This window comes from Chiloscyllium plagiosum, unplaced genomic scaffold (assembly GCF_037043375.1).
Source record: "Chiloscyllium plagiosum isolate Xiang-an unplaced genomic scaffold, Cpla_swu_hap1 HiC_scaffold_4, whole genome shotgun sequence".
Classification (NCBI taxonomy): domain Eukaryota; kingdom Metazoa; phylum Chordata; class Chondrichthyes; order Orectolobiformes; family Hemiscylliidae; genus Chiloscyllium; species Chiloscyllium plagiosum.
Genome location: NW_028270142.1, coordinates 125,302,358 through 125,324,401, shown reverse-complemented (window position 1 = coordinate 125,324,401; position 22,044 = coordinate 125,302,358). Strand labels below are relative to the sequence as shown.

General features: G+C 40.0%; 1 protein-coding gene across 5 annotated transcripts in view; it reads right to left on the bottom strand.

Annotated features, from left to right (window-relative positions):
- tsnare1 (T-SNARE Domain Containing 1) overlaps positions 1-22,044 on the bottom strand; it is a 912,841-nt gene that overhangs the window by 333,696 nt on the left and 557,101 nt on the right. The gene's annotated exons all lie outside the window — the stretch shown is intronic.

The following is a 22,044-nucleotide window of genomic DNA, read 5'->3' as shown; positions in this document are numbered from 1 at the left end:
TGTGCAGTCTGAAAGATCAGGTGACATACGAATCCTAAACAAAATTTGTCAATTTAATAAAGGGAAGCATTTTAATTCTAACATTTATCTTTAAACTTTAATCAACTACAGAAGGCCTGAACAGTCTGGGTATAAAATCTAGAAACATGGCTTATTTTTCTAAATTTAAATGATTTACAAAAATACATTTTGATAAGAAAAATATCTTCAATGTTAAACTAATGCTGTTTTTAGATTAGATTAGATTAGATTACTTACAGTGTGGAAACAAGCCCTTCGGCCCAACAAGTCCACACCGACCCACCGAAGCGCAACCCACCCATACCCCTACATTTACCCCTTCACCTAACACTACGGACAATTTAGTATGGCCAATTCACCTGACCTGCACATCTTTGGACTGTGGGAGGAAACCGGAGCACCCGGAGGAAACTCACGCCAATACAGGGAGAATGTTTACAAAGCAACAGGCAAGAGTTGATGAGCAGGTGGTGATTAAGTGTCGAACCCTATGACGTTTTTATGATCATTTGAGTATTATTTCAACTCATAGGCCTCATGTTAAGCTCCTGATCACATAACAGTTCAATCAGTGGAAGCAAAATTGTCACTGCAAAGTTGCAATTGCCTATCTGCACTTCTGTTTGATGAATTGTAGAAGGCAGTTAAACACAGAAATCTGGAACAGAAGTAGGCCATTCAGCCCTTTGAGCCTTCTCCATCAATCAATACCATCATGACCTATCCTCAATCTCAATGTCATATTCCCTCTTTCTCCCTTTGATGCCATTAAAATAAAAAAAAACAACTTTCTTGAATATATTCAGGGACTTGGGCCTCCACAGCCTTCTGTGACAAAGAATTCCGTAGTTATACTACACTTCAAATGAAGAAATGTTTCCTCATCTCAATCCTAAATGGTCTACCCTGTATCCTGAGCTGATGTCCACTGGTTTCACACTCCACAGTCATGGAAAAATCTTTCCACCTGCACCTGCACCTCCACACACACCATTTACTGCATCCGCTGCACCCGATATGGCCTCCCCTATATTGGGGAGACAGGCCGCCTACTTGCGGAACGTTTCAGAGAACACCTCAGGGACACCCAGACCAACCAACCCAACCATCCCGTGGCTCAACACTTCAACTCCCCCTCCCACTCCACCAGGGACATGCAGGTCCTTGGACTCCTCCATCGCCAGACCATAGCAACACGACGGCTGGAGGAAGAGCACCTCATCTTCCGCCTAGGAACCCTCCAACCACAAGGGATGAACTCAGATTTCTCCAGTTTCCTCATTTCCCCTCCACCCACCTTGTCTCAGTCCCAATTCTCAAACTCAGCACCACCTTCCTAACCTGCAATCTTCTTCCTGACCTCTCCACCCCCACCCCCACTCTGGCCTATTACCCTCACCTTAACCTCCTTCCACCTATCGCATTTCCAACACCCCTCCCCCAAGTCCCTCCTCCCTACCTTTTATCTTAGCCTGCTGGACACACTTTTCTCATTCCTGAAGAAGGGCTCATGCCCAAAACGTCGATTCTCCTGCTCCTTGAATGCTGCCTGACCTGCTGCGCTTTTCCAACAACACACTTTCAGCTCTGATCTCCAGCATCTGCAGTCCTCACTTTCTCCATGGAAAAATCTTCCCAATATTCAGTCTACTAGCCCATTAGAATTCTATAAATTACAATCCTGTCCTCTCGCAACCTTCTAAAGGTGAATTAATACAGGCCCAGTTGAATCACCCTCTCTTCATAAGACAGCCCTACCATCCTCAGTACCTTCAGGAGAAAATGTCTGGAAAATGCTGAAAGTTGTCTTCCTGGGAGCCTAAATAGAAGACATGAGGACAAGGAGGGAAACAGAAATTTGCCAAGCTTGGAATGCTTGCTTTTCTACATTAAAGTTGTTAATATGTATCATGGCTAAGTTCAACTAAATTGAATGCTTCTCATATACTGGACCATATGAGAGCTAGAGGCAGAGTCTGCCTGCAGCATCAGTCACTTGCCTATCTGTGAACATCAATCTGGAATAGCTCTAATAGCGAGGGACTAATGATAAAACTATTTGGAAGACATTTGAAAATACTAGCACCCAACTTGTAGATATGAGAAGAAGCCCAAATGACAGGGTTCAAAAGATACTAGCACTGTTAAACATTGTGGTCAAACCTTTTAAAGTGTTCATAGCAAAGTGAACAGGAATTTTTAAAAACAATTTAGGCTGAAATTGCAATTGGGTTTACTACACCGCAGATGCTAATAAAACTGGATCTTGCTGTCTCACTGCGTATCTGCATCATGTCTCTCAGACTTGAAAGTGTCAATTCAGGTGATATTTTGGATTACTCTAAATTAAATGGACAAATGTATCAGAGTACAATTCAGGAAGTTCAATGAGGCTTTGCAGAGTTCTTGGTGAACTTTGGACAGACATTGTCTTTCAAGAAAGTTAGTGGGTTTTGAGAACTAAAATAACATGTTAATTCACTAAACTCAATGAACAATAGTAAGGCTGAATCTAGGGTGACTACTGTTTAATCAAGAGGCTTGCAATACTCAGAGATAGTTGATGTGATACAATGTGATTGGAAAGATTGTGTCTCCGTGATCTGAAACATGGAACACAGGATTTGTGTAATTTCTTATTCAAAACCAATGCTATAAATGGATAATAGCTGCACTGATAATAGCTAGACTTCAATATAAATGAAAAGTATATCTCTGATTAGAATGTTTCACGATAACATTGAGATCCTTTTTCAATAGAAACATATTAAATTAAATCAATTGTTACAATAACAATATGTTTGATGATGAATATCATAACAAAGAGAACAATGTATTTTTTCATCACGTTAACAAAGATAGTTGTCACGGTTTCTTTCTATTAGGTTAAGTGAATAATTATTGTATATTTTTCTCTCTGCAAATGTCAAAGCATACATGCTTTTTTTAGGATAAGTCTGGCATTATTACGATATGAAAATAATTTTGGTGTTTTTCATAAAGTGCATACTTCAAAAAGACTATTAGAAGATACTGCAGACTGACTAGGAAGTGGGAGTAATGAAGTGTGATTGACAATGTAGCTGAAGGGGTCAATTTCAAAGAAATTGTTTAAAGTGGAGACGGAGGGGTCAAGGGAAGAAAGGTTTTAGGACAACTCCAATATGTCAAGACATTCTTCCATTGTAAATTGGAAACAACAACTTATGTTCATACATTACCTTTCACGTTATGAAACATCTCAAAACCCTTTAATACAATGTTATGAAACAAACGATAAAAATGCTGTTCATTTATCTTCCAAATGATCCCTCAACAATCCATAAATCCCTGGATGATATGGCTTATTCTGATCATTTCACCACACAGACCAACAAATTTGATGTTGCAATTTTTCTCAAGATCTAAACAAGAACTTGAATTTCTATTGCACCTTTCAAAAACCCAGTGTATTCCTGCTGCTTTAGAACCAACTTCCAAAGAGCAAAGGCCTACAAATAGCAATGTGATGTTGACCAGATCATCTGTTTTATTGGTATTGGAGTAGAGACAGAGGAAGGAATGTATGTGTTGAGACATGGGGTTCGAATAGTTTTCTGAGGTGATATGGAGCAACACGATAGAAGGACTTGAAAAGGAGGATCAGGATTTTCAAAGGAAACATCCCAGACAAACATTTTGGACAGAAGGGATGAGAACAAAAGTTGCAACAAAATAAAAAGAGAATTAGACTATGAAATCAATCTGTCACAGGTATTAAAAACAATTCATAACTTGGAATATGTAAGTCATATGTAAGTCTGGTAGAAGTAAATTGAATAGTCATGTCCATGAGGCAATTGCATACATGCCTGAAAATAAGACAGAAAACAAAACAAAAAATTATGGGACTGTAGGTAAGACGTGGAGTGTGGAACAAATTTGATGTCTCTTTCAGAGAGCCAGCTCAGGAATGATGGACCAAATGGCTCACTCTATGATATTTGACTCGAAAAGACTATCACTGGCAATCACAATTAAGAGTCCAAGAACGTGTGTAGCCTACCCAATGCCACCCAATACCCATTTCCGAAAGAATCAAACTCAGAAAGGGAGGTAAAGAAAGCAAATGTTGAGATCTATTTTGGAACAAAGAATATAGAAAAGGAAGAAACTCTACTGCACAAGGGAGTAATCACAGAATAAGCATAAGTCCTATTGATTGCAACCTGGGCTAATTGGTACAGATATATCAAATCAGCATATTAAAAACATATTAGTTTCAGCAACCGAATGTTAAAAGGTTGTGAGAAATATACTATTAGCGAATGTGGGACATAATTTGAACAATTGTCCAAAAGATTTATATTCAAAATTCAAATTATGTACTTATTAAAAGGTAGAACACAAATTCATTTTCAAAGGCATGTTATAGTTCTAATTATGAACATGGGTATGAAACAATCGCTATTCTACAGACTTCCCACCTTTTCCTTTGTTACATTGATAACCGTATCGGCGTCACCTCATGCTCCCATGAGGAGGTTGAACAGCTCATCAACTTCACCAACACATTCCACTCCAACCTTAAATTCACCTGGACCATCTCAGACACCTCCCTACCCTTCCTGGATCTCTCCATCTCCATCAATGGTGAACGACTCAACACAGACATCTTCTACAACCCACGACTTCTGTTTGTCATTTTTATAAATAACCTGGAGGAGGGGCTAGAAAGTTGGGTAAGCAAGTTTGCAGATGATACGAAAGTCAGAGGAGTTGTTGACAGTGAGGAAGGATGTGGCAGGTTACAGCGGGATATAGATAAGCTGCAGAACTGGCCAGAAAGGTGGCAAATGGAGTTCAATGTAGCTAAGTGTGAGATGATTCACTTTGGTAAGAGTAACAAAAAGATGGGGTACTGGGCTAATGGTCGGATACTTGGTAGTGTGGATGAGCAGAGAGATCTTGGTGTCCATGTACACAGATCTTTGAAAGTTGCCACCCAGGTAAATAGTGCGGTGAAGTAGGCATATGGCATACTGGCTTTTATTGGTAGAGGAATTGAGTTCCGGAGTCCTGAGATCATGTTGCAGTTGTATAAGACTCTGGTGCGGCCGCACCTGGAGTATTGTGTGCAGTTTTGGTCGCCATACTATAGGAAGGATGTGGAGGCACTGGAACGGGTGCAGAGGAGGTTTACCAGGATGTTGCCTGGTATGGTAGGAAGATCGTATGAGGAAAGGCTGAGGCACTTGGGGTTGTTTTCATTGGAGAAAAGAAGGTTTAGGGGTGACTTGATAGAGGTGTACAAGATGATTAGGGGTTTAGATAGGGTTGACCGTGAGAACCTTTTTCCACGTATGGAGTCAGCTGTTACGAGGGGGCATAGCTTTAAATTAAGGGGTGATAGGTATAGGACAGATGTTAGGGGTAGGTTCTTTACTCAGTGAGTCGTGAGTTCATGGAATGCCCTGCCAGTAGCAGTGGTGGACTCTCCCTCTTTATGGGCATTTAAGCGGGCATTGGATAGGCATATGGAGGATAGTGGGCTAGTGTAGGTTAGGTGGGCTTGGATCGGCGCAACATCGAGGGCCAAAGGGCCTGTACTGCGCTGTATTCTTCTATGTTCTATGACTTCCACAGCTACCTGGACCATACCTCTTCCCTGCCTCCTGTAAAAACTCTATCCCTTACTCTCAATTCCTCCATCTCCACTGCATCTTCTCCCAGGAGCACCAGTTCCACTACAGAACATACCAGATGGCCTCCTTGTTCAAAGACCACAATTTCCCCTCCCACGTGGTTGATGATACCCTCCAACACATCTCATCCACTTCCCACACCTCTGCCCTCGAACCTCACCCCTCCAACCGCAACAAGGACAGAATCACCAATCCTCACCTTCTGCACCACCCACCTCCATATACATCCCGTCATCCCTCATTTCCGACACCTACAAACAGACCCCACCACCAGAGATATATTTCTCTCCAGACTCCTATCCGCTTTCCATCAAGACTATTCCCTCTGAAACTCCTTTGTCAGGTCCACACTCCCCACCAACCCATCTTCCCCTGTAACCGCAGGAATTGCAAAACCTGCACCCTCACCTCTGTCCAAGGTCCCAAAGGAGCCTTCCATATCCATCAGAGTTTTACCTGCACTTCCACACGTTATTTAATGTATCCGTTGCTCCTCTATATTGGGGAGACCGGACACCTACTCGCAGAGCGTTCAGAGAACATATTTGAGACATCCGCACCAATCAACCCCCCCTGCCCCATGGCTGAACATTTCAACACCCCCTCCCACTCCGCCAAGGACATGCAGATCCTGGGCCTCCTCCATTGCCACACCATACCAACCTGATGCCTGGAGGAAGAATGCCTCATCTTCCTACTCAGGGCCCTCCTACCACACGGCATCAATGTGGGTTTCACCAGTTTCCTCACTTCCCCTCCCCCCATCTTATCCCAGATCCAACATTCCAATTGGGCATCGCCCTCATGACCTGTCCTACCTGTCCATCTCCCTTCTCACTGATCCACTTCACCCTGCTCTCTGACCTATCATCATTACCCCAACCTTCTTCTACCAATCACACTCTCAGTTACCTTTCCCCCAGCCCCACCCCCTCCCATTTATCGTTCCATACCCCTCGGCTCACAAACTTCATTGCTGATGAAGGGCTGTTGCTTGAAACATCGATTCTCCTGCTCCTCGGATGCTGCCTGACCTGCTGTGCTTTTCCAGTACCACACTCTCGATTCTGATCTCCAACATCTGCAGTTCTTACTTTCTCCCAGTTCTACAGACCTGCCGACAAGCCGAGTGAAATAGAGTAGACATTAAAGAGACCCAGTTACAAGGTGAATGCATTAAGATCTAAACATTTCAGGTATCAGAATCTTAATAAAATGACTGAGCAATTTGTTAAATGTTGTTATTTGTAAAACGTGATTGAGGTTTTAGATAACAAGCATAAGGACAACAAACTATATGGTAATTTCCTTAAGAATTCTCTTATTAAAGGAGAACTGGGATCTATCTCAAGACTTGGTTGATAATAAAACAAAATATTACATAAAAGCAATGATATGGCTTCACTAAATTTGAAATCAGATCCTTCTCAATAACAGAAGTAGCAATTTAACATAACAATGTGCTCTGCAAATCAAGCTTTGCACCCATGTTAGCACACAAAACGCTGATATCAAGTATTGAGACTAATTAAGCATGTGACTATCGATATAAAATGTGATTGATTTGAGTCATACTGCAACAGATTTCAGAAAACTTATTGTTTGCCGTGAGGCTCCAATGTTAGGCCAGGGAAGGAGGATGTGAAGCCATGAGAGTGAAAAGGTGTGGGAATTCAGGATTTCATTCAAAGGATGCAGAAATCAGGTATGCAGAAAATTGAAGCCTGGCATACAAGTGCCAAGTTACAATAACAGAAAGTGTTGGAAATATTCCACTGCACAGGCAACATCTGTGGAGAGAGAAAATACTTCAGACTCATTGTTTTTAGTCATTCCATAAACAAGTGGGATGGAGTCAGATGAGGTGCAAAAAAAAGTAAAAATTCACCCCAATCACTTTGAGTTTATTGGAGGCGAGATAATTGCCTTGAGTCTCAGAAGGCAAGTACACCTTTTAGATACGCCTCATATTTAACCTGTTTTCAGGTTTCAGATCTGGCACAAGAGTGCAAAGAGAACAATGGTTAAACCACGGCTTACAAGGGAAGTCAGAAACAGTATTAGATTCAAAACAAGACGATACAGATTGGCAAGAGGAAACAGACATGAAAATTGGGAACAGTTCAGCAATCTGCAAAGTGGACCAAGACTAAAACTACAGTAGGAAAGTAAACTTGTGAAGAAGTAGCTGCAAAAGCTTCCATAGGCATCTAAAGAGAAAAAAAAGATTGGTGAAAACAATTCAGAAACAGGACAGTTTATAATGGGAAACAAAGAAATAGCTGATGAACTTAAATTCATAATTTGCCTCTGCCTTCACCAAGGAGGACATGGATGAAATACCAGAAACGATGGTACACAAAGGTTTCTGAAATGGAGAAGCTGGAGCAAATCTGCATTAGTAGAAAAATGGTGTAGGAGAAATTAATGGGATTGAAGGCTGCTAAATCCCCAGAGTACTCGAGGAAGTGGCTGTAGAAATAGTGGATTCATTGATGGTCATCTTTGAAGATTCTTTACACTCTGGAACAGTTCCTATAGATTGGCGGGTAGCTCATGGAATCCCGTTATTTAAAAGGGAGGTAGAGATAGAATAGGGAATTTGACAGTGAGTTTGACATCAGTAGTGAGGAAGATGAATATGATCAAGGATTTTATAGCAAAGCACTTTGCAAATAGTGGCAGAATCAAACATAGTCAATACTGATTAACAAAAGGGAAATGAGGATTGACAGCCAAGGAGGTGAATGGTCTGCTCCTGCTCATATCTTCTACATTAACTCTGGCTGTCTGAATGTTTCAGGCCTCAGGAAAACCTGTCACGTAAATGAAAGTGTGATCATTGGTTTAGTGTGGATGTAAGCAAGTGCTTTTTCTCATGCTGTCTGTGAGCCAAGAGAAGCATCTCATTGCCTTTTCTCCCTCTGATACCAATGTTTCTTGCACCCAAGGTTACTTTGTCCCTACCATTGGAAACCTCTATCCACCATGACAGGTTTACCTGACTGAAGATCAGTCTATCCCCCTTACATCTTGTACAAGCCACCTCGACTCTATTGGAATCACCATTGTCTCTGTAACGATATTGACTCCACAACCACCTGATGAAGGAGCGTCACTCCGAAAGCTAGTCTGCTACCAATCAAACCTGTTGGACTATAACCTGGTGTTGTGTGATTTTTAATGATATTGACTAATTTGCTGATCAATTCCTTAAATACATTGTTTTATTTCAGATTCCAAGTAGCTTCTAGATTTTGTATTTGTACCAAGTTACAATGCTCATCTTACATGGTAGGTATGTACTAAAAATCCACAGCTTGGTCTAACCATGTGCCATTCTGAATAAGTTAACTCAAACTTAAAGCTGACATAAGGTGGAAAATATGGCCTTGACAAGATGGCAGAAAAGAAAGAGGATCCTTTTCACGGAGATGAATACAAACAACATTACAGTACAATTACAGTCACAAATGCTCGAAAAAGTATACTATAATGGGGCTAAAACAAAATACAAATTCTTCCGATACTGTAATGAAAAGCAGATAGTCAACAGAGGTGAAAACCATAAAGATGCAGTACTTTCAAAACCAACGATGAGCTAAACATTTTGAATGTTTCCTGCTGATAAATATTTATGAAAGAGGGATGTGCACAACCTTGTTCTTCTGAGACAAAATCAATCAATCTCTCTAATAGAAAGAAGGTTAACATTTCATTTGTCTTCCCTATTACCTGCTGAACTTGCATGCTAGACTTTAGTAATTTTTGCATGGGGACTCCCAAATCACTCTGTGCTGAACCTTCTACAGTCTTTCTCCACTGAATAATTTCACATTTTCCCAAATTACATTCCATCTGCCAAGGTCTGAGCCACTCATTTAATCTGTTTGTATTCCTCTGCAGACTCTTCCCATCTTCATTATAGCTTGCCTTTCTATTTTGCATCCTGTACAATGCCATTGTACATTCACTGTTTTCATTAATATATATTGTACATAACACTGACCCCGGTACTGACCTCTATAGCACTCCACTATTTAAAAGTTGCCAAGCTGAAAATGCGCACTTATCTCAACTCTCTGTCTTCTGTAACTTAGCCAAGCCTTTACCCATGCTATTTATATCTTCCCAACACTATGAATTATTATCTTATTAAGTAGACTTCATTCAGAGTACTGGAAGAGACAAGAAGATAGATTTGAGAGGTACTAGCAAACATTACAAATAGATTAATAGAAGTTAGTGCAACAGTGATAAATAGGAAATAATGTGGTAGTCATATCCTAGAAAAGTGACAACATAGACTCAGGCAACTGCAGATTGATTTGTTATTGTTTCATTGAAGTAAAATAAATGGAATTGAATATCATGCACAAACTTAAAGATGTAATTTTGATAAATTACCAGGACTGAAACACAATCTCTCATGATCATGATTTGAAGATGGCGTCAAATTAGGAGGGAGAGAATTTGGGGAACATAAAGTAAATAAACATTTTTTTAAAAAATCAGGACAAGTGAAACTTAACACAGAGAAATGCAAAGTATGACAGAAAGGAATGGGAAAATACAACACAAATATTTCATGATTGGTGACAGTTGGTTGATGTGCAGATATGGCTTTCCATGTTTATCTATATCTTTAACTATGTTAATGTTAGGCTATCCCTCAGGTATATGTCCTTTAACTGAATCTCTCATGTTTTGGACTCAGCTGTTGTTGACTGGAATATGTACAGCATAGCATGATTTTTGATTTCAAAACTTGCTTAAATGGCATGCATTGCTGTAAGAACAGATACTCATTTGATAGGGATGAGCTTTGCTGAGGCTATTTCCGAGATGGATACAGGATCACAACTTGAGAATTGTCATTTAGGGTCAGATGTTGCACGGTTGAATGAATGCTTCCCTCCATTGCTCTGGGGATTATGCACAAGAGTTTTAGCGCCCCAATGAGGCTGAATGTGAGATGGAGTGGGTGGGGGCTCACTGAGTCACCTGAAGGCCTATTAATATCTATTTTCAGAGGTCAAAAGGAATTTTCTAGTCAGTCTCCAAATCCTCTGACACATTATATGGCAATGCTCAGAGAGCTTCATCGTCACATTAATGGCAAGTAGCACCATTCAGACACTCGGTTAAATAGTTAAAATGTGTGTTTTGGGAATTCCTCAAGTTAAGTACTCAGCATGACGAGGCAGATTCGCAATGTAAATGTAAACCTTTGGGGAAAACATATCAGAAAATGAATGGGAGCATGGGGGGGTGGTGGAGGTGAATGCCTTTCTAAAATTAGCCATCAGCTCATTAATGTTATCCAGACAAATTACATGGATGAACAGGCATTGATGGTTAGACCTCTGTGCACAAGTGACTAACTGCTCAGTTGACAATCACAATCATTGATTTAGCACATGACAATCATCCTAGGCAACAGAATTCCATAACACCCCCCCCCAAACTCCAAAAAAACGCCAGTGAGTACCTTTGTTGCACTAACTGCCAAAAAGGATGTCACTTGAATAAAATATGTTTATAGTTTCAGAACAGTTAGGAAGCAATTTTGGTTTGAATGTCCATAGCATTTACGCTGCAGGTACTTTAATGCAGCACTTTGCCACACTTCCACAGAATCTGCTAAATCTATTGATTGTTATACCTCCAGCCAATTTCCGGCTGTGCTGATTCCCACAATCAGCAGCAAGACCCTCAATTTTCTTTTGTTCCACGAAAGAGCCATGAAAACGTTGTTTCAAAGATCCTCCTGCTGGTAATCTACAATGTGCACAGCATACAATCAATTCCAGTAACAAGAACAGAACTGCAGCCTCACACCTTGACATGGGCTGAAGGACATAAGTTGGACCCTGTAAGTCAACTCACATGAAGTAAATATGCCTGAGCTTCCAAGGGTAATGCGTAAGACTTTGCAAATTGGAATATTATATTGAATCCACGCCTTCTGTTCATTAGAATTTTGAAATCCATTTTTATTCATTCCACCTTTAACAGCATGTATTCCAAGTTCTTTTTTTTTGAATAGCAGATATTGAACAGCTCAGGTTCTAGAGGAATAGATGAGGAAAGAAGCCAGAAACAGGCAGTCACCATCACCTGAAGGAGCAGGGGAGACAGTCAACATCATGAAGTAGATTAGATGAGTGAAGGTCTGAAACAGGGTATCAGCAGCAACAGATGATCTGGCAAGTGAAAGACCTTGTGACAAGATATATTTAATACAAACAGATTACCATTCCAAATGGAAACAAGTTTTTGTACTCAATACAAAATGACAGAGTTAATGACTAAAGTATTGAAGAAAACTTGTTCTATATAAGGTTTTCCAGAACAGATAGCTTCAGATCACAGTCAGTAATTCATGAATGAAGATTTTAAGCAGTTCACACTGAAGGAAGAAATCAACCAGTTGAAAAGTTCTTAATTTTTTTCACCAAGTTAGTGGAAAAGCAGACTGCACAGTTTAAATTGTCACATTGCTAATGACCCAAATGCTGATGAGAAGTTAGTGCTATTTAATCACAAACATTCGTTTTGATAATGGCTATTCACTGGCAGAGTTATTCAAAAGTCGAAGATGAGACAGAAAGCTCTTCATTAAGACACAATCTCAGACAGAACGTTATGTCCAAGGATTGTAATAAGGTCATCAAAATGGGATTAAAAAAACTGCTGAAGACATTAAAGGTGTATCCCCCTCTCAACCATTGCCATTAAGCCAGGGGATCAACCCTGATTCAATGAAGTATGCAGGAGGGCATACAAGGAGCAGCACCAGCCATACCTAAAAATGAAGTGTCAACCTGATGAAGCTACCAAATTGGTTTGGACTGATAAATGCCAAGTAACATTCGTGCCACAAATGCCAGGTAATGACCATTTCCAATACGAGAGAGTCTAACCACCGCTCCTCAATATTTAAAGGAATTACAATCACTGAATTCCCAACATCCGGGCTGTTCCCATTGACCAGAAACTCAAATGAACAAACCATATAAACACAGCAGCTACAAATGCAAGTCAGAGGCTAGGAATACTGCAGTGAATAACTCAGCTCATGAGCCCTCAAAGTTGTCCACCATCTTAAAGGGTCAAGTCAGGACTATGATGAAATATTCTCTACTCACCTGAATGGGTGAAGTTCCAATGACAACTCAAAAAGTTTGACATCATCCAAGACAAAACAGACCACAAGCATTCACTCCCTCCACCACCGATATTTAGTAGCAGTAGTGTGTGCTATCTACAAGATGCACTACAAAAATTCATGAAAGATACTTTGATAGCACCTTCCAACCCCATGACTATTTCCAACTGGAAGGACAAGGGCAGCAGATGCATGGGAACACCACCACCACTGGCAAGTTCCACTCTGAGCCACTCACACCTTGAATTAGAAATACATCTCTGTACCTTCACCATCTCTATGTCAAAATCCTGGAATTCTGTCCCTGAAGGGAATTGTGAACTGTAGCCATTCAAGTAGGCAGCTCACCACCACCTTATATCGTGTATCAATATCATGTATCTGTTGATACTGAGGCTCAAAGAAAAGGGAAAAAGAAAAGAAAGAACTGTATAAGAGAGCAGGAACCAGTCTTCTGTATATTGGAATTTGAATACCTACAGAAGATACTGTGAATGAGGAAAGAGTTGGGAACATAGGACCAGGAGTAGGCCATTCAGCTCCTTGAGCCTGAATCTCCTACTCAATGAGATCATGGCCAATTGTGGCCAAACTCCATATACCTGCCTTTGGCCAATATCCCTTAATACCTTTGCTTAATAAAATGTATCTGTCTCAGATTTGAATTAACAACTGGTTCTACATCTTAGTTACTCTAGATAAGTTGCAGATAGTGATGCAGCAGACTTAAAGTTGGGACAGTAGAGATAGATAAAACAGCCTGAGGAGAACAACGCAGATGCCAATACCCAGGTCCCACAGTCGGCAGGATCAATGAGGGCATGATGACGCAGGCTTAACTACAAAGGTGAAGTAGCACAGATCAGACTTAATGGAATCAGCACAAATCAGTTGGCATTTGCTAATTCTTTTATTTATTCATAGGATGTGGACATAGTTGGCTGCTCATCTCTAATTTGCTCAAGAAGGCAGTGGTGAGCCACCTTATTGAACTGCTGCGCTTCATTGGAGCAGGGGCCGGTGTCTTGGTGCTGCAGTGTAGATGTACCCACAAGGCTATGAAGGTAGGATTTCTAGAGTTTCAATCCAATGAAAATAAAGGAACTGTAACACAATTCCAAATTTGTGGCTTTCTGGAGAATTGCAGGCAGTGCTCTTTCTATGGACCAGTGAGTGGTTAGAAAATATTTAACAGGGAGAATGGATCCATTAATGGAATGTTACATTCCGTCTTTTCTGCCACTGACCCAAACAGTGAACATTGTCAGGCTTCACACTTGACAAGGTCCTCTTTGCCAGTGCTTAAATACCCACAACAGTGGCATGGGGCTCTAACATGGGCATTAACTGCTTCAGAACGTCCTTGACCCATTGGGAGAGTAAGCAGTCTACCCCATTGTCCACCACTTATTCCACAACCCCACCATTAGACTGGGGGCAGGGGTAGGCAGGTTAGCTCACTACTTCTTAACTAGACTGTAGGTAATTTGTTCAATGGTCAACAACTACCTTTCCAAAACATTAAGGTGATAGGTCTTTTACAATGCCCAATTCCTGTCCAGAAAAAAGTGCCCATGTCCATAATTGTGGTTATGACAACATAGATGTTTTGAAAATGTATTCATTTATGGGATATGGTGGAAGTGGCCATGGGTTTGGAAGATACTGTCAGAGGATCTTTGGAGAATTTCTGCAGTGCATCTTGTAGATAGCACAAACTGCTGCTACTGAGCATCAGTGGTAGAGTAGGTGGTTAACTTGTAAAAAGGCCACAAATGCAAATTACAAAGCAAAAGGTTCATGGTAAAAGTATTACAAGTGAATTAGACACAAAGGTTTTTAAAAGACAATCAATAGGTGCATTAGCATCTAAGATTATAAAGCTAATAATAAAACTAGTAATGAGATTGCGACATCAAAGTGCCCTCACATCAGTTCTCGTTTTCTTTTCAGTATAGTCATGTTTTCAGCTGCCTGGGTTTTAAGTTCCAAATTCCTTCTCTAAAATCCCTATTTCAGTACTTCTAAGATTCTTCAAAATATGTCTCTTTCAACAAAATCATCTCTCCTTATGCAACTGAGTGCTAAATTCTCTTTGAACCAAGCAGCTGTTAATGTGACAAATATCCTTGTTGTGATTTGAGAAACAACAGAAGTCCCCTGACAGTGATCAGTAATTTTCCAATGAGGAGCAATGGCATAAAATGTGAGATGAACTTTCTTCTTCTGAGTATTTACTTAGTGACACACAAGGAGAAAAAAAATTCAAACATTTTCAGAAACGTAAACATACATTTGCAAGCAATTACATTATAACATAAATCATCACACAAGGCAGGTGATGACTAAGTTATCTGTCATGACTTGCCAGAGTCTATTGACTTGCTTGTCATTTCATATTCACATGGCGTCAGTTTTATTTGAGCTGATCTATTCCAAGTTAGGAGTTCTAAAACCAAATCAAGTGAGCTAATATCTTTTGTTGTCCTTTCTGTTTAGAAACTGTCATTTTTGCCTCACTGAGGAAGAGTGAGAACATAAAATACAGATATCAAAGCTTTCTGATTATATACTTATAACTAACACATGAAGAGGTCATCTGCAGCTATTCTACATATTTCTTAACAAGAATAAATGACAGCAACAGGACAAAATACTCACAGCATTGTTTCAAAACCTCTTCACAGTCTACCCGGCAATTTGCATGGACGTTTTCACAGAACATATGCATTTACTGAGTCTTTCACCATGACCAGACATTTCAAAGCACTTTTCAGCTAACTAAATGCAAGTGAAGCCTAGTCACTGTGGTGATGTAGGGTGAGAATATTCTTGTTAATTCCGGTACAGTGTCAGTAAATGAACAAAAGCCATGGAATTTGATCAAAGTCTGATTCACATGATCTGTTATAGCTTCAAAGGCCTTTTGGAGGCTACACACATGGTTGTAAGTGGTCTGTCTTGCTCATCATCGTTGCACAGTGCTCTGTATCACTCCCACTTCTGACCCTAATTAATTTTATTGACTCAATTAAATGTAACTCTCTCATTTTGTATCCCTCCACTTGTGTTTTGGGCTCAAAACAGATATCTAAGAATCCTCTCCAACAGATCAGGGAATATGCTCATTATATGCCAGAGATATGTTATCTGTCATATTGAAAATCCCAGAGAAAACAACTTACAGGGCAAACAAAAATGCAAATGCCTGTTTGAGGCCCCTTTGCAAAACTGGACCGCATGGAATAGGAACACAATGGGTAAGGTACTGAACTCCTAACCAGAGACTTGGAATAATGATTCAGAAGACAGGAGTTCAAATGTCTTCACAGCGGCTAGGGAACTTGAGTTAATAATTAAATCTGAAATAAAATGATATTACCACCGATAGTGACCATCTAATCAACTGGCAATTGAAAAAATCTCTCTGGTCCAGCACAGTAGTTGAGTCTTACCTGCCTCTGAAATAGCCGAAGAGAGTTGGACAATAATGTTGTCCACTGTCCTGACACTGCTCTATCCCTCTGCCAAATGCTGTCTCACTGCTGACATGCTTGCATCTCTTCACACTCTCCCTTCCACTCTCAATCACTGTCTCCTTGCTCTCTCATAAATTGTTCAAAAAACTTGGAGTTTTAAAAAAAGAAATACAACTGCAATGCACTCGTGCACATAAAATATCAGATGTGAATGCTTCTGGTGAAGTTTAGCTTCATGTCCTCATGAATTGGTCAAAAATCCTAAGAACCAAGATGAATGATGAGGAACGCTGTACATATTACATGGAAGAACACAGCAAATACTTCAAAAAAGGGCTAGATATATCTCTCTCTATCTTTACAATCGACCTGTTTTTATTATTAGATGGGATATCACTATCATATTACAGTTTGTGAGAGCTCTCTCCCTGTAAATTTGCGTGCCAGGTTTCCAACAACAGTACCTGGAATACAAAAGTTCTTAACTGGCTACAAAACACTTGGCATCCTAGGGTTATGAAAGTCGTTGATAAACAGTAATCCATTTTTTTTGCTTCTTCGAATTGCTTTGCAAAGTTACTGAAGTGTATCTGCTGTGCCTAGTCTGCTGATTCAAAAATTAGGACTGAGTTGCTGGTCAATAATTTCTAGACTGCTACTTAAGTTATTTATCAAACCAAACATGCTTAGAAGACGACATAAAGCTGATTAGTGATTTGCGGTCAGGTTGAATTTATAACCTTTACTATTTTCAAATCGTGAGAAAAGGGCAAAGCCAGCAATAAGTTCTTCTCTAGGTTTCACCCTGGTTTACAGAGTACTGCCATTATTTTAGCACTCTGTGATCAATATCCATCACAATAAAACAGTGCTTCTGATGTTTGTAAAGTTAGAATGCACATTTACTAGTCCAAAATGAGAAACCAATAACAAATAGCTATATCTAACCCACTAGTTCAAAATATCTCCAATTTGTTTCTCTTATTTCTCTTAAATCGAAAAAGAGAAAATTTCGCCAATGAGTCACAGCTTAAAAATTAATCACAGTTGCTCATGTTGAGGATTAATTAGTCATCATGCACAGTCAAGTTCACCCCAATGTGCAGACACATGAATGATATTCTGGGTGGTATGGTTCACCACTTTCCATTTTGCTTGTGGGTATTATTCATCGCAACAGACAATATGTGACAGCATTGTGGCGAGGCTACTTTAGTCTGCTTCAAAAGCAAGCTAGAACAACGAGTGCTGCCAGACTATTCCACCAAGGACAGCAGCATCTTTGGGCCAATATCTATCCACAGTCACAAGGTTTCTGTAGCAATAACCAGAGAGTTCAGGATTATGGAGCCAAGCTAAATGTTTTCTTGCCTGGCCAAGAGATACAGAAGGAGCTATTGTGGCCTTGAATTCAATTTGTTTATTGACACAAAGCTCATTATTTTCTTTACCCAGTGATCTCTTTCACTGTGCATCTCAATATTATTTCCCTTTTACGACAGAACATCCTATGTAAATGCAGTTCATTTATTGTAGCCATATTTTATATTTAATTTAAACAGCATTTTTTGACATTTATAAATATTTACATGGAACATATTGAAAGAATATTTGGGCACAGTTGTTAAGCAAGGCAGTGCAAAATTTTAAAAAATCTAACACACATGGTGAACATGGTATAACTAAGGATTTATTAACTATAGTTTGCAACATAGGACTTAATGTGTTAACTTCATCTCTCTGGTATTTTAGTGGAGGAATAAATATTCCCACTTTTATTTAAACATAATGATCACTCAGCCTAAACTCCAGGTCTTTATTTCCATTGAAGTTGAATTAAATCACCAACACTACAGGGTTGAATAAACCCTTCAACACTATTGCTCCCAAAGGTCATGAGCATTCATTTTTTAAAACAAAAATACTGACGGAAATAATTGGTCGACAGAAGGAGAAACATATTGTATTCATAATTCTTCAGGCATGAATTTTTAAACAATCCCAATGGTGAATGGAGTTAATGACTTTGTCATTCAAGTCATTCTTCTCATAATCTTTTTTGTGTGTGGACCACAATTTCGTTGTGTTTTAAGCACTGAGAAACTGAAATGAAAATCAAGAGTGTTGGAAACTATCAAGGCTAAAAAAGGATCAGCAAAACAAGCCAAGCAGAAATTACGAGGTGACGTGAGGCTTGTACACTGGAGGAAGATTACTTGACGTTAAGGACATGAGCCCTTCATCAGGAGCGCATTCGGGTTCATGCCCGAAGCATCGACTCTCCTGCTCTTTGGATGCTGCCTGACCTGCACCACACTATTTGACTGTGACTCTCCAGCATCTGCAGTCCTCACTTTCTCCTAGCCTCTGGAATAAGATGGCAGACAGTAGGGATCAGTAGTTTTAAGATACTCAGGAAAAGGAGTTAGGGTATGAGGCAAGCTGATAATTATTGTTTTCAACATGATCAAAATGCAGAGACAGATTGGAAAATGGGCTGGTTGACAAATTTGGAATGAAGAGGCCAAACATTTTTAGGAACAGTCCATAGTAAAGAGAGACCATGCATTTTTGTAACTACTTTAAGAACTTTAGGATCTTCCAAAGCAGTCTACAGACAACAAGGTAACTTTGCAGGGGGACAATTAATGAAAAGAAATATAGCAGCCAATTTGTGTACAAGATCCAAAAACGGTGAAAATTGTGATTTTGATTAAGGAATACGCAATGGTAAGATTACCAGGAGAATGCAACAGCTGTTCAGTTCTGAGGAAGCCTATCGGCCTCAGGGTGTGAGCGTAAGAGTGTGGGGGTGTGAGAGTGTGAGAGATTGAGGGTGTGAGGCTGTGAGAGAGTGAGGATGTGAGAGAGTGAGGGTGTGAGAGAATGAGGGAGTGAGAAAGTGAGAGAGTGAGTGAGAGTGAAAGAGCGAGTGAGAATATGTATATACGCATGAGAGTGAGAGAGTGTGAGAGCAAGTGAGAGAGAGAGCAAGAGGGAATGTGTGTGAGTGAGAGACTGAGTGAGTGAATGAAAGGTTGAGAGAGTGAGTGAATGAGTGAGTGAGAGATTGAAAAAGTGAGTGAGTGAGTGTTGGATCACAATAAAAAGACTTGATATAATAACTGAACTCATAATTATTCAGACTACAGCCAAGGATCCTTGGGGAAGGACTGTCTGTGTGATCTGTTAGTGACACTATAAATATGCCATGCTATGCATCACGCACAAAGGAAACCCACTGTGTCTGTTCTGATCACTGTCAGAGTTTTGCTGCCAAGCTTAGCAGCGTCAATAAGTATTTAAACGGCTGATGTCAAATGCCCAAGAGCTACTTTATCAACGTGAAACTAGACATTTTCCATCATTTCCTCTTGACCTGAGTCTTCTATTCCATGATAAATAAACACATCACCAGGAAAGAACCATGAATCAAATCAGTGTCTAATAACACAATAGAAACAAAACAAATTCTAACCATTCCTCCTCAACTTACTGAAGAATAGGTTAATCAAATTGGTTGCTGAATTAGAGGCAGGATTAGACTTTTCAAAAATCATTTGAGGTATACACCATTAAATAAACACATTGTAGTGTATATAATGTGTGAAAAGTAAACTCAGTCATGGAATAATCATAATCCATGATTTGGCTGCTGGTGAGCTTACCTGATTACACACTTGAGAAATAGCTTGGCCCTTTTTCGAATATAAATGGCAATCTTTGTTCTAGTGATCATGCTGATGTTGTCTCAGTTGATTGGTTTATTCTCAGCGAATATTTAGAATGCTACAGTGCTGTTCACACCATAGATCAGTTTGTGATACCACACACCAAGCTAACTCGCACTGATCACTTTAAAAAAAATCATTTACAGGATAAAGGCATCGCTGGCTAGGCCAGCATTTATTGCCCATTCCTAGCTACCGAGAGGGCAATTAAGAGTCAACCACATTGCTGTGGTTCTGGAGTCACATGTAGGCCAGACCAGGTAAGGACAGCAGTTTCCTTCCCTAAAGGACATTATTTGCTTTCTCTAACATAAACTAAATAGCTTTCTATGCATTTTTCAAAAAAGGATTGAACAAAACAAGATCATTATGTGTGACAGTGGCACTATGTTTGGAGCCTGGCTACAAAATTGCCACTAGATAATCCTTGTATTTTAAAACAATTTAGATCAGCCATTCTCAATGGGGTCCATATGTCCCTTAGGCACCCTGGCACATTTGAAGGGGGCCACAGACTGAAAACTGTAAGAAGGGGAGCCCCAAGGGTTTATGGGAGCCCTGGTAGCTGAACCGATGAAATACTCAAGCAACAAGCTTCTTTGTCTAATTTGGAGCCCAATATCATGAACTTGCAGAAAAGCACCAAGCTCAAGGATTGCATTAGGCCTGATAAATATTTAATTTCATACACAGTCTTTTTTTTTTAAAGTTTTGTCCAGCATGTCGGAATGTTCAAGTTTTCTTGGGTGTTCAATATTAAATGATTTTCTGCCTATCTGTTCACATTGTATCCCTATTTTAAGAGTGGCACTGGAACCTGAGAAATGCCCCTGTGGGGGGATCGTGGTGAAAAAAACGGTTGAGAATCACTGGTTTAGGTTGAAAACTTAGTGATGTTACAGGTGGCATTGTCGGTCTACCTACAAGACATAGACTTCAGTGGTTCAAGAAGGCAGCTCACTGCCACATTCAAGTGTAACTTGAAATTGGCAATAAATGCTGGTCCAGCTAATGGCACCATCTTCGCACAAATGAATTCAAAATGAATAAGAGTGACTTTAACAATATTTTGGAGAATAGACTGAAATCCAAAAAACATGCCTTACATAAATCACTGTCCGAAGTAAAAGTTTTACTGGGAAAAGGACACTTGTGGGTAGAGGAGGGGAAGCACCAAATCTACTGAAAATCATCCCTGGTTATTTTACCCATTGGTTGTTTGCCTGTAGACATCAGTCGCTTGGTGGGGCAGCAGTGGGAGTTGAGAAAGCAGGAAGCCTCATTTTGCAGTGAGACAGGCACATGATGCAGCTGGGATTTTTTTTAGGAAGAGTCTTTTCAAAGACAAGATGCTTAAGGCAGGAGAGGTCTCAAATTACCATTAAGTAGCATTGTTCTGTTTCAGAACATCACCTCATCCCTGGGAAAAGTGTGGAGGAGGTGGTGGGGTAATGGTTATGTCAATGGGTCTAGATACCACCATGGAAAAGAGTGAAATCCGAATTTGAGAGAAAGTGGTGGCGCAGTGATAATGTCATTGGGCTAGTAATCCATGGTAGCTGGTGGGACTTGAATTCAATAAAAATCTGAAATTTAAAACTAAAAGCAAGCCTAGTGATAACCAACGTATCACTCTTAATTGTTGTAAAAAACCCATCTGTTTCTAATGTCCTTCAGGGAATGAAACTGCTCTCCTGACATGGTCTGGCCTATATATAAACAGGTTTTGGATTCTTGGATAATTAGGGCTCTTTCTGGGGAAGATGGGACCTCTACAAGCAGGATGATCTTCATCTGAACCAGAGGGGTACCAATGTCCTGGGGGGAAAATTCGCTTAGGCTATTGAGGTGGGTTTAAACTAATCCAGCAGGGGGATGGGAACCAAAATTGTAGTTCGATTATAGAAAAGGTTGAGAGTATGGAGGTTCGAAATCAAGTTTCAGGGACGCAAGATGGC